At 45.0% G+C, this 12,169-nt stretch overlaps 1 long non-coding RNA gene across 1 annotated transcript; it reads left to right on the top strand.

The window, feature by feature from the left end:
• The first annotated feature begins 2,457 nt into the window (after positions 1-2,457).
• Positions 2,458-7,125, top strand: LOC125429367. Its single transcript, XR_007243982.1, has 3 exons — positions 2,458-3,071; positions 5,356-5,442; positions 6,266-7,125. It is a non-coding gene; the product is annotated as an uncharacterized LOC125429367 (long non-coding RNA).
• Positions 7,126-12,169: the final 5,044 nt, after the last annotated feature.

Below are 12,169 nucleotides of genomic sequence, written 5' to 3' on the forward strand. Positions count from 1 at the left end.
TCCTTGACAGCAACATCCTAGACTTCCTCCAACAAGGATTTGAGAGGGGCTTACGATGCGCCACTTTAAAAAGACAAATCTCGGCACTATCAACAGTGTGCCAAACGATAGATGGCAAACCCATCTCTAGTCATCCTGATGTGACAAACTTTCTCAGGGGAGTCAAATTGTCTCAGCCACCTGTAGTACACCGATTCCCCTCCTGGCGCCTACACGTGGTATTAACAGCTTTAACCAAACCCCCATTTGAACCGATCCAAACCATTCCCCTACGATGGGTACGGATGAAAACTCTTTTCCTACTCGCTATCACATCAGCCCCCAGGGTCTCAGAAATTAGAGCATTATCAATTAACGCAAAGCTATGCATATTCTTTAAAGACAGAGTAGTTTTACGCCTGGACCCGACATTCATTCCGAAAGTCTATTCCAAATTCCACCTACAACAGGAAATCGTAGTACCTAACTTCATGCCCAATCCATCTCACCCTAAAGAAAAGGCCTGGCATACATTGGACGTCTGGAGGGCACTAAAAGCCTTCATAATCAGGACAGAAGACATCCGCAAAACTGAGAATCTCTTCATCAATGTTAACTCTCCTAACGTAGGCGCTCCTATGTCAACAGCAGCTAAAAGCACTACATTAAAAGCCACAATCATCGAAGCGTACAAGATTCTGCCGCACTACCAATACCTCTAGGCGTTACTGCACACTCACAAACAAACAAAGAACCTTTAATGGCATTACAACATTATATACATAGATCCACTTAACCCAATAGAGGGAAGCTAAAATAAATGGACAGGTAGAGAAGGCTGATGTTCAGGATCTGCTCCTAAAGCGTTGTTTTATATACAGGTCCAAAAATTTGGTGACTGCATCGTTTACATCACTACTGGAGCTGTCCAACAGAAAGGTGATCTTTTGCAAGTCAGATGCATACTCTTTTTTGAGTAGCAGAGGTGACAGGTGTTTGACTCTAGGTCCTGTGTAAAGTGGACAATAAAGTAGAATATGATCTATAGAGTCTACACAGTTCCCATTGCATATGCATAGCCTTAGGTGGTAAGGGGTTTTAATGTATCTCCCTGTCGATACGGCTGATGGAAGGGCATTGCAACGGGCCAGCATCATTGCTCTACGGAGCCTGGGCACGGTTATCTGGTGCAGGTATTGAGCCCCCTTATTACCAGTGTAGGTGATGCCTAGAGCTAAAGGAGAGCAAGTCCTGGAAGCCTTTTCGAATAGGGTCTGACGTTCCTGGTCAAACAACCTTCTCCTCAGAAGCTGGAAAGTCTCTTTAGAAGGTAGCATGGCCAGATAATCCAAAGAGTAGCCTAATTTGTTGATTTTTGTTTCTATAATGCCCCACCATTCCGAGTGACAAGAAGTCTTGAGGGCTTTATATGACAAGGAGGCTGCATCGTGGTTGAAACAGATGCGCAGCCAATATTTGAGCGTGGCAAGCCATGCTCTTGTCTCTAAGAGATGTTGCCCGGTTTCGAGGCACAGGGTGGCGTAAGGCACGCAGTGAGGCATGCCCAAAAGTTTAAATAAGAAGCGAGATTGTACTCGCTCAGCTGTGTTGGACCAGGAGCCTATCCAAAGTGGGACTCCATATAATAGTTGCTGGGCCACCTTGGTGTTAAAGACTTTTAATGCTGCAGGCACAAATTGATGGCCCTTGTTATGGAAAAAACGTAGGATTGCTGATACACTGACCATGGAGTTTGTAACAGCATGGTCTCTGTGGCTGGCCCAACCCCCTCTATAATGGAGGTACTGCACACTCAATATGCAGCGCAGCAACGAACGCGGCATTCCGAAATCGAGCATCAGTTGCACAAATCTGCAAAGCGGCCACATGGTCATCAAGTTAATCATTTATCAGACACTACAAAATGAACTCACTAGCCTCAGCGGAAACTGCTTTCGGCCGCAGAGTGCTAGAACATATCATCGGGGACTGATGGACCCACCCTAAATCAGGACACTGCTTGAAGAGGTCCCATCTGAGATGTCCCCCACCTACAGTAGAAGGGTCCATTGAATACTGTGAAGGATCTTTCTACTGTAGGTAAGGGGGACATCTCGACCCTCCCTGGTCCTTATTAGTCCCCGATGTTTTGTACATATTTTGAATGTTGGTTAGCCTCTCTGAGCCTCTCGTCTGAGCCTCTCGTTTCTGTTTGTATTTTACCAATTGTTATTTGGGTTTATTATTAACATTTATTATTAACATTATCGTCCGGTCACTTCAAAACTGTGAAACAAACTGCTTGGTCATAAGGATACTGAACAAATATGGCCTTGGGAGTGAACAGGAAGTGACACGGCTAAAATTATGACGAGTTCCTGCCTCCTTGCTATTGGTGGAGAAGACACCCATCTGAGATGTCCCCCTTACCTACAGTAGAAAGACCCTTCACAGTAAGTATTCAATGGACCCTTCGCTTTGATTTGTGCGTTGAGGGCCTTCTGCAGATTTGCTCTGGAACTGACTTATGTTGCAAATATTGCCAGACATATTCCAGGGTGCTCAGTCCATTCAATGGGGCACTGGCTTGTTGTCCATCAGTGTTGTCCACATGAATCAAGAGTGCACACTGTCCTTCATATACAAATCTGCAAGGAAAGATCAATAGTGGTAAGAGAGTTATCTCATCGAGAAGTTTATCTTCCACTGCTAATCCTCTCACTGAGGAATCCCTGCTAGGTTCTCAAGGAACCCCAGTGTTCTCTGGAATATAATTTAAAATATGGGAAGGGACCTTGAGACACAGTTGTGAAGTAACTAGGGATGTACAAGGTTTCAGCTTTCAGATGTGGAACACTACACAAAGACAAGCAGTGATAAATCATGAGTTCAAGTATGAAACACAATAGTTCATTGTGCTATTTTCTGTGACACAGCAATGAGCATATGCAGACCTACCCTTAGGTAACTTCTTTTCCTCTTCAGGTTCCTCTGGGTCATTTAAAATGACAAATTCTGGAGATTCCTTTATAAATCTGCAGTCACTCACTTCCTACCAGAACTCGCCAGTAGGAGCCAATGTGCAGTCACAGGTGGGTGTGCAGAGAAGTTTGTGTGACAATCTCCCCCAACACCATCTTCATGGGGGGAAATATTTCAATGCGTGTGCTCAAAGGACCATTTTTATTGATGACTGGAATTTAAGATTGGCAGGGAACGTGGCAAGAGCACCAGCCCCCACGGGAGTTATTTACTCGGAGACTGATCATTCAATAATTAATTTGTGGTTTCCCATGTAAATTGTCGAAACTAAATCACTCTGTGCTGGCTTAGGCAAGGAAAGGCTGAATTGTGTTTTTTTTAAAAATCCTGAAGTTATAAAGGAATTTGTCAGTGGCTAGAGATGTAAAGTTTCTAGAAATCTTGGACCCACGGGGGTGGGGGAACACCCATATTTTTTTTTCTTTCTGGGGGAAAATTAGAAATTTCAGGGAAAATTAAAATATGCACAAAACCTAGTTTCCTGTCAACCCTAAACTAATTTTACTGATTAAACATCTTAAAAGGCATTAGTTGGAATATAAATAGCACTGTTCTGCATACTTATGGAATTTAGAAGAAAAATATATATCTGATACTTGGAAAGCAGTTGCAAAAATGCTGCGCCCTATGCTACTTCATCAGATATATCGAAGGAAAGAAAAATTGAAAGTAGAAAACAAATTATTTTAGTTTGTATACATACTAAAGTAAATTATTTGGACAGAAACACTCTTCTATAGTCACAATAGCTAGGGCCGTCAGCATAATTGCATATCAACATAATCTTTATAATATTGATAACGCTGATCTTTTTAAAAACATCATTAAAAAACACAGCATATTAATTGTTGCCAACATTATTTATACTTGAGCAACAATGTATGTTTGAATACAGGTCTACAGTTTTCATAGGTATTACCATTATCTAATGCTGTAGACTTTCAAATTTTCATAGGATACTTTTTGAGTAAAACATTATTTTAAAAAGCATTTCGCTTATTTCAGAAGAGAAAATATTTCACTAGGGTTTTTTTTTCCCTGGGTGCCCAAAAATTTCCAGATTTTTCCATTGAAAAAAATGGAAATGAGTCCTCAGACCTTTTCATTTACAGGAGAGAAATCTCACCTTAAGAAGCATTTCAGTCATTGCAAAAGTGAATTTATTTCATAGGAAGTTTTTTTTCCAGCACTCTCTCGAATTTCCCAGTTTTTCCCAGAAGAACTGGGGAAGGGGATGCCTCCTGGGCCTTTACTTCTCTAGGCCTGACCGATAGTATTCATGATGTCATGTGCTAGAAGGCAGTTACACAAACACACACACACTCATGCATGAACAGCCTTGTATACTAGGGTTAGAAAGGTCTCCTGTTAACTACAGTAGAGCAGCAGCATCAAACAAGATTTGAAGTATGTTTCAGATCTGTTGTGCCTGAGCCTAGAAGGTATCCTGGAACTTAAGCAGCCCCACCCAAAGGGTGTGTGGCTGAAGGGGCCCATGGAAACAGTGCATGGCCGCACCAGCACATCCGCCCTCCCTGGGACACTTATGCCAGTGGAGGGGCAGATGCACCAGTGGCCATGCGCCCCACAGCCCCGTCGTTGTAAAGCCTGGAAATTTGGACTGCCGTGAGGCTGTGCTGGCATTCTGTTTGAATGCCAGCATGTATGAAGGGATGAGGTGGGACATTCCCAGGGGGCGGAACTTACATTAGTTGACTCCCTTCCGGGGTTTAGGGCCAGTTATGTGGTGTACCAGCCCTTGAACTGACGCCATTCTTTGGTGGCATATGTCCCTTAATCCCCATGGGGCTTTCTCGAGCTCCCTGCACAGCTAGAAAGCCCTATTAGCTTGCATGGCAGTATCAGTGCAATAGTATCCAGCTGTTGCGGAGCCAGAACTGAATGTCCTAGGTTCCAGGGTGAGTGATGGCATCTCTGTGGGTCTCTTGGTGGTGCTGGCTTTGTTGCATAGATGCCAGCCATAGAGGGTGTGCACTGCGCCATGCATTCTAGAGCAGGGGTATTTGGGCCATTTCTTCCCTGCTTCATTTCCCAAACTGCTGGGTCCATCCATCCTCATCATACTAGTCTTGCCCACACTGATGGTGGTCTCTGTCCTCTGTACATGACACACAAGGGAGTCACAGTGCTACAGAAATTCAGAAAGTGGATACAAATTTGGGGTCCTGCTAGAACTTGCCAGCAGAGCTGGACACATACTGGTTTTATTAGAGTTGCGTAAGAGGATGGGGTGGTGGGGTTTTAGACAGGAGCTCTGAAGTATCTTAAAAACTGTTTGAACTTTTCCCCCCCAATCTGGTTGTATTGTTACAGATGGATTCCTTACACCATGTCATACACCAGGCAGGAAGATATGATAGTATTGTTGGGAATCCTTTATATTCGACGCAGCGCATTGACGTAAGGAGCTTCTGATTTTGAGAGCAAATATCTTGAGCTGCAGAAGTCAGACATGCCTCCATTGCCACCCCTGCAGTGAATCTCTGCTGTTTGCTGGCACTTTTCCAACCACACAGTTCTCCCAAGAGAGGGGGGCAATCGCCACTGTTTCCTATCTCTCCCACTGGAAGGGACCAGGAATGTTAAAAAGCCCTTCTCTGTATCAGTCATGGTACTATGAAGACCAGAACCCTGCTTGGTTAGGGATGGTCAGAGAGAGAAGCTAGCTTATCTACTCACCCCAGTCAGCTCAGTGGATCACTTCCAGTCCCCTCCCATTGGAGGAGAGAGCTGCCAGTTGGAGGAAGACTGCAACAAACAGAGCACAGGACTAGCCTACAGTGAAATCCACAAAATGGCCATGGATTGGGACCCTCCTCAAAGCTGCAGTTGGGAACTGAAAAGTATATGAAAGTGCACGTCACTGCACACAGCAGTTCCATCCCTTATGCTACTTGGTAATTCTTATTCACAAGCCCATTAGGTTTTTTTCCTATTTAAACAAGTTAGTAGTAGAAGTTGGGCAAGAGCAAAGGAGTCCCATTTGGGGAATCGGTAGAAACCATCAAACAAAGGCGGTGGAATCAGCATTTACACAGTTCTTTGCCTTCCATGCCCTGGAAAGTGAACTGCAGTGTTCTGTGCCAAGCCTTATGGAACAGAGTGCATGTCTCATACATGGCTTAACCTTCTCCCACTGTGACGTGGATACTCCTAATCAAAATGGTTTAGGATGCAAGTAACACTTGGTGGACTTAACGCAATCCGTTTATTCCCTCTTCAGGCAAATGGCAGCTGGCAGGACGCAACTACCCCTTCATCAATCACTTCACCTGCCGGGGATCCCGGAAGCATTAATTCAGATGCATCTAATTAAATTTTTAGGACCTGTTTGAGGAGAGGAAAGAGGTCGTTAGTGTAACTCGTCAATGTTGCTCTTTTTTTGCCAATACTTTTGATTCTCCAACTTGACACACACAGCTGATTACCTCAGACAGAAAAAAAGGAAAAAAAAGAAAAAACCAATAGAAGATTGTGATTATATATGGACACCTCTCTACCTCTTGGCATGACATGCTTGAGTTCTTCTGGCTTCTGCCCTTTTGGGTCGTAAAGGAACTGGCTTCATTTACCAAACCAAATTCCTTTTTTAAAAAGAAAAAAAAAGAAATATCACTTTTATGCTTAAGAGTCTGAAATGTGTCTCTCGAATGAACTTTGGGATTTGTCTCCATTTTTTTTCCAGTTTAAGAAAAAAATAGCAACTAATTTTAATTTCTACGTGTTTTTATTATGAAAAATTCTGTTCTAGATGCTAGTTACTAACAAATAGCCCTTCTTGTACTGTAACTGTATGCGTTCTCTGTATTGTAATTTTGTATAGGAAGATTTTCTTTTTCTTTGAACTCATTAATAGAACAGGCCCTTGCTTTACCAAAATGATTGTTGGACTTTGCCCCTTGAATAGAAATTTCATTTTTCTGTGTCACTCTCATGTAGCTCTAATTTAATGTCTTAGAGTAAACGCAGACCTCCATGTGAATAGTTTTTTGTGCATTTAAGAAAAATGTTAACTGCAAAGTCCACCACATTCAGTTGAAATTTTATCAAAGAATAAACTTCCAAAGTCTTCCCCTCCCCCTTCCTGCCTCTTTCCAAGCCTTCCTTCTTGTTTTTAGGGGTTGGTAACTTCCAAGGAAGTAGTATAGAAGAGAATACTTTCATCAACCGAAGTTATCGGTAAAGGTAGTCCCCTGTTCAAGCACTGGGTGATTACTGACCCGTAGAATTTCACATACAGAAATTTAGAAGGCAAAGTATGTTTACTTTTCCCCTAGCAAGCTGGGTACTCGGTTTATCAACCCTGGGAAAATGGAAGGCTGTCAACTCTGAATCGGCTATCTGAAACTGACTTCCACAAGGATTGAACTCGTGTCGTGAGCAGAGCTTTTGATTGCAGTACTGCAGCTTGCCATTCTGTGCCATGGGCTCCTCCAACAGAAGTTACTCCTTGCCTTAAAGTCAGAATGTACACTACGTTCTTGGGATAAAATCTCTTAGAAATGCCACCCTCCATCCCCAGGGATATTTTTCACTTAATCCAGTTTTTTTAAATGGCATAATATGAGGTAGTTTAAAAAATGAAATGGTCCAGCCTGCCTAGAATGAGAGGAGGAAGGAATCTGTAACCCAGTGGTTCTCAACCTTCCTAATGCCACGACCCTTTAATACAGTTCCTCATGTTGTGGTGACCCCCAACCCTAACATTTATCCATTTTACAGATGGAGAACACTGATGCAGAGAGTCTTAGGCATCCCCTCTGAAAGGGTTGTTCGACCCCCAAGGGGTCATGATCCACAGGTTGAGAACCGCTGTTCTACAAAGTTGTCTTTTTCTTTGTAGCCGGGGAACCCACCCACCGTGCACCCTTGCAAAAATTTCAACCTTGTCTGTGGTCGGCATGTCTTTTGCAACCAGACAGCCCCACTGAGTGTCAGAGGGATGAATTTGCAGCTCGGGTTGTGTTTTGTGTGCATTTTGTATAGATTTTGCACTTGAGAACTGCAGCCGACAGGTTCGCTGTACATGTACATATTGCTTAGGGTGCTCATTGACGCACAGAGGAAGTTGAAAGGTGAAGTTTTGTAGGCTAACATCTGTGCCAGAAAACGAAAATCAGGACCAAAACGTTGGGATCCTACTTGGCAAGAGGGAGAGAAGCGGAATTTAAAAGCAGGGTTTTGGAGGGTGGAAGGGCAGAAATTCAAAATGCTGCTTTGTTTACCGGGGAGAACTGGGAGAGAACTGACACCTGTGGAGAACAGCTCAGATTGCAACCCTCTCGATGCAGCCTTGAGATCTGTGAACGTCCAAACCACATGGCCATTGAAAACAAGTCTCTTGGACTGACCCAACCAATTTTCAATCTAATAGAGCCGTGGTGGCGAACCTATGGAACTCCAGATGTCCATGGACTACAATTCCCATCAGCCCCTACCAGAATGACAATTGGCCATGCTGGCCGGGGCTGATAGGAATTGTAGTCCATGAACATCTGGAGTTCCATAGGTTCGCCACCACTGTAATAGAGCGAGGAAATTAATTCAGGGCACGAGGTTTTATTTTAGCCTGACGCTGAACCAAAACAGCAAGTCTATTTTATGTTCTAGATAAATTCAGACAGTTATTTCAACTGCTATTTGCTGGGATCCCTAAGGCTGAACCTCCATATTCCAGGGTAGTATATCTCTGCAGACCGGATACTATGAAAAACTACAGGAAACAGCGCAACCAGGCAGGAGAAAAATCAATCAGGTCTCCGCCAGGCATCCTCCAGGCTCTCTGCTGGCTGCTTTTTAGGACACCAAAGGCCCAGCAGGCAAGTGACAGGGAAAATATGCAGAGCCTGTGGTAATCTGCCTCATGACCCAGCGCTGGGAGTGTGCATTTTTATGAGGGCCAGAGATGAGTTCTCGCTCCCAGTAGTGATAAAAAAGACATTTCACCAAAAGGCTCAGCAAAGTTGGGTGGGTCTTGCATGGGCATTGAACCTGTTTTCCATTTCCTTTGCATCCTGGGAAAAGCAGAAGGAACAGCACATGTTTCCAAGGCTGGCAGTAGGGTGGGTAGCTCTGGGTTGCAAAATACCTGGAGATTTTGGGATTGGAGCCTGAGGAGGATGGGATTTCAGGAGGGGTGGGACTTTGTGGCGTAGTGGTTAGGAGCAGCCGACTGATCAGGACAGCCGGGTTCGATTCCCCACTCCTCCACGTGAGCGGTGGACACTTCTCTGGTGAACTAGGTTTGTTTCCCCGTTTCTCCACATGAAGCCTGCAGGGTCCCCTTGGGCCAGTCACAGTTCTCTCAGAACTCTTTTAACCCCACCTACCTCACAAGGTGCCTGTTGTGGGGAAGGGAAGGTGATTGTGAGCCACTCTGACACCCCTTAAAGGTAGAGAAAAGTTGGGTATAAAAACCAATTCTTCTAATCTGGAAAACTGGGTTTGATTCCCCACTCCTCCACCTGAGCAGCGAACTTGAATCTGGAGAACCAGGTTTGTTCCCCTACTCCTCCACATAAAGCCTGCTGAATGACCTTGGGCCAGTCACAGTTCTCTCAGAACCCTCTCAGCCCTGCCTACCTCAGCCCTGCCTACCTCTGTTGTGGAGAGGGGAAGGAAGGTAAGCTGCTTTGAGACTCCTTAGGTTGAGAAAAATGGGCATAGAAACCAACTCCTTCCAAAGCAACCATTTTCTCCAGGTGAACTGATCTCTGTAGCCTGGACGCCAGTTTTATCCCTGGTGATCTCCAGGCACCCCCTGGAGGTTGGTAGCCCGCACAGGGGAGGCAGATTAAAAGGGGGAGAAAATGGGGACAAGTTAGCTCAACCAAAAGCCAGCGAATCAACACCAAAGCTGCAGACGGTGGAATAGAACATGACATTTGAATTATATTAAACCCTGGGAAAAGAGTTATGACCCACAGCGCTGTTAATATTCATTTTTATTATGGTATTTATTGATGCATTTGCCAGTTGGCTGTACAACAAGAATACAGATTCTCGGCTTTTCAGGGAGATTATAGAGAAAATTCTGGCCCACAGAGAGAGAGAGGAGAGGAGAGAGAGGAAACACCAACAGCCTCTGGAGATACTTCTTCCTTCTGTCTGACTGTATGATCTTTTGTGAATTTTACTCTCTGATGAGCTCGGATGCAAGTCTTGCATAACCATTCCACACACTCCACACAGAAGCCGTTGGCTTCTGCATTGTCTTCACAGCTTGTACAAACCTGATTTAACTTCTCCACTGTACTACTGGGAACCTCAGTAGTATCCTTCACAAAAATGTTATCTATAATGTGTTTTTCTGCACATTCCTGGCCACAAACTGGACAGCGCATAACACCAACCGGGTTGCAGTGCAGCGGCGAGGGCGGCGCGGAGCCCGGCGAGGCCGGGGCCGGCTGGAGGAGCGCCGGCGGCGGCAGGGGGGCGTCTTTGGGGGCCCCGCTGCCGGGCGAGGGGTCGGCGGGCGGCGGCAGGATGAGGTAGCGGTGCGGCGGGGGCAGGAAACAGCCAAGATCCTGCCTGCAATGTGTCTTGAGTAACTGGTGAAATGGGCTGGTGGAGAGGACCATGTCTGGGCTTTCAAGTTGATGAAATAAAGCTTTCTCCGATCAATCACCCAGAGCCCATTTTATTTAAGGGTGGGCAATTTATTGATGCAGACAGCTGGCCTAATTTTTCTGGTCAAGAGCAGTTTAGCGGTTAGCACGTCAGGCCCAGAGTCTGGGGAGACCTAGGTTCAAATTCCTGTTCGACTCCCTTTGGGCAAGTCACTTCCCCCCCCCCGTCTACCTCACAGGGTTGTTGTGCGGATGAACTAGCGAGAGGTACAAATCACATGGATGACCCGGAACTCTTTTGGGGAAGAAAATAACTGAAGGTTCAGGACTGTTGAAATAAGAACCAACAGAGAAAAGCAAGACTTTTTATCAGTAATGACACTAAAGATTTCATTTCATTTCGATGCTTAATGACAAAGTGCTGGAAAATTGTTTTTCAGGTTTAAGGGTTAATATTTGGTGCAGGAGACACTGGGAGTCTTTATGGAATAAGTACAAATAAAGAACTGAATTACTAAAAATAAACATGGTGTAGCCGCTAGATTAGGGTACAGTCAATGTTTCCCGTAAGGTGCATGGGTGCGCGGCTGCATGGCCTCCATACTGGTGCTGCGGGAACGGTTTAGAGGGACTATTGGGTCCAATAGTAGCTTACAGGCTGAAAGCTAAGGTGCCACTGTACTCAAATCCAGCTGCTCTTCTGCAGACCCAGCAACTGCCCTGGGAAACTGTGTAGCAGCAGCACCTAGTGGTCAAAGAGCAACTTTCCCAGCTGGCCAAGAGTTTGATCTAAGCATGGAGAGGGAGTGTCAGAACCACACCGACTCTGGGATCTCTACCATCTGCAATTTGTTCTTGCCCCGTGCAAACCAAAGCCACCAATTTTTTATTGCTGCTCCGTCTCCTGTTGCTTCGTGCTGAATTTTTCTACTAAACATATGCTAATTGCTTAATGGTGCTTCGTGCATCAATTGCACACTAATGGTGTAAGGCTGTGAAAGCAGCCAACAAATTAGGAATCTTGGAGATGAAAACAGGCAAACAGCAGCAGTTCTGAATAGTGTATGAACAAACAAAATGAGAAAAGGCAGGCTTGTATTGCCAAGCAGAACAACCAGAAGCCATGCCTGCATCCTGGTCTCTCAGAGCTTTTAATTTTACTTAAAAGCAGCCATGAGCAAAGGTGAACCGGTGGGGCTTGGTTGAGCGGTGCAGGCTGGGGTTTCCCAGTGCCCTTGTGTGGTCTGCATCACCTCCTCTCACCCCTGCTATTTGATAAACCCTTGACTCAGGACAATGTGTGTCATCCAAGCGCAGATTAAAAAACAAGGATCCACATTCAGCCGCAGCATCAAAACGGCTTCCAAGGGTCGCTCCAAGTTGAGGGCTTTGCAGCTGTCAAGTTGGGAAGCTACAGGTGCGTGGGTCTGCCCAGCAAATTAAAATGGTCTGGAAGGGTTGCGATACTACACCCTCAGTTCTGGTAATAAAGACCATTGTCAGCAGCAAGTAACCTGCTTTTTAAAAAGTAGATCTGGGATTCAGGAACCTTCTTTGGC

The sequence above is a fragment of the Sphaerodactylus townsendi genome, linkage group LG03 (assembly GCF_021028975.2).
Source record: "Sphaerodactylus townsendi isolate TG3544 linkage group LG03, MPM_Stown_v2.3, whole genome shotgun sequence".
NCBI classification, from domain to species: domain Eukaryota; kingdom Metazoa; phylum Chordata; class Lepidosauria; order Squamata; family Sphaerodactylidae; genus Sphaerodactylus; species Sphaerodactylus townsendi.